This window comes from Meleagris gallopavo, chromosome 1 (genome assembly GCF_000146605.3).
Source record: "Meleagris gallopavo isolate NT-WF06-2002-E0010 breed Aviagen turkey brand Nicholas breeding stock chromosome 1, Turkey_5.1, whole genome shotgun sequence".
NCBI lineage: Eukaryota > Metazoa > Chordata > Aves > Galliformes > Phasianidae > Meleagris > Meleagris gallopavo.
Window position 1 is genome coordinate 103,248,233 of NC_015011.2, and position 1,933 is coordinate 103,250,165.

Below are 1,933 nucleotides of genomic sequence, written 5' to 3' on the forward strand. Positions count from 1 at the left end.
CGCCAGCTTGAACACAGGAGTACTAGGAAGCAAAAGAACCTAAAGCAACAGAATTGATTTAGAGGGAGTTCGTTCTCCCTAGGTCCGTGCAAATGCCAAGGCAAGTATGAAAAACAACTGTGGGTGGGGGGAACCCCGCAGAACCACAGCACTTGCCTTCAAAGAGAGAGCTGTGAAAATCCACCAGACTGCAGCTCTGAGGTTTGCACTCAAGCTGCTCGGGGAGCCCACAGGAGTTAACAGTAAAGCATAAGGAAGACAGGGCAGGGGAGGTGCTGGATGAGAAGGAGTATCAGGGACAGCAGGGGACGAGCCAGCACTCGCTCAAGCTCAGCCTGAAACAAGTATAGAGCTCACAGCCACAGCACAGAGGGACTGACAACCTTGCACACGGAGCATCTGCTTGGGATGGCTTTATCAGAGAGCTCTCATTAAGGGAAATGAAATTTACTCAGCACTGTGTTCAACTTCTGCAGGGTTGTGCAATTTTAGGCCAAAATCAGGTCTCCATATTTTGATCAATTTAAGTTAGTATCATGCTTCAGATTACACATCATTAAGGAGTTATCAGAACAACCCATCTGTCATGATCCAGCAGTACTGTGCAGCATACAACCAGAATGTACAGAAATTTGTTTCAAATGTACACTGCACATGAAAGGGAACAGTAATAAGACACTTACTGAAAAGCAAACAATCAAGAAAACAGCACCTAGAGATTAACTACCTAGATTTTAGAATTATGACATGGGTAGGTTAGAAACAATATTCCTGAACTAAAACTTGGTGCACAAACACACAGCTTGCAGGAGAAAAAAAATAAATAAGATGCATCATTAGGAAAGAAAATACAAGGATCAAGAGAGAAAGGTTGCAGATTTAGGACTTCAGTGCATTAATGCACATTGGGAGCATTCTACAACCAAGAGCCTATCTCTGGGTCTCAGTGCCAAACACTAGGCACTAAAGACATTTTTCCCCCAGCGCAGCACTCCATAGCATCCTTCTAGAGCAGCATTTCTCCATGCCTTACTAAGTCACATTCGCTATGCTTCCTGCCCCGTTCTGCCTTTACAGTGCCTGCACAGTACAAGGCATCTGCCACATTAAGAGCGCAGCCACAAAAAGCATCCCATCCCCGTACTTAGGGCTCACACGGGTACCAGGCTGAGCGCTGCTCCGCGAGGGGGTGCAGCGATATTCGCAGCTTTGCTCCACTTGCCGCAGTTCTCCACTAGGGGACTCACCTGAGAAGTCTACTACAGCTCCTGCAGTTAAGCCAAGTTAAAAAAAAAAGAAGCCAACCCTGACATGTGGATGCTACATGTAAAATGAATGGAAATATACCAGTATATGTAGCAGATGCAATGCGTGAAGACGTGCGCCCGCAACTACGGAAGGCACAGAGTAACGTCACTTTGCTCCTCAATGTCCTATTGCAGATGGATGTGCTCATAAAACAAAGGCGAAATGCGACAGCAAGGGGTAGAACCAGGAGGGTATAGGCTATGAGTGCTGCTCCATGCCAACCCCAGCCCTGCGTGCTGCACTGGAGGTAGAATAAAGGCTAAAGGAGGCACTGGGGAGGGACTGCCGTGAGCTATTGTTTCCCAAATAGAGGGTCTCAGGTATTGCGGGATGCTGTTATTTTATCGTTATTTCCACATGCAGGTATCACACAGCCCCGATGGGGCTCTCGCAGAGCACCGCATCATCCCGCTCGCTCACACCACCGCTTATCACCGAGCCACCGAAGAGCAGCAGCGGTTGGCATCCCTTCCAAGGGGAGATATCGCTGCGGCTCAACTGGTGGTAGCAACGGCAGGGAGGGGGAGGAACGGAAAAAGGGACAAATCGAAAAATTAACACTAAGATCCCCCATCCCTTCCCCCACCAGAGGGCCGCAACGGGGATACCCATGTCCGGGCGTTGC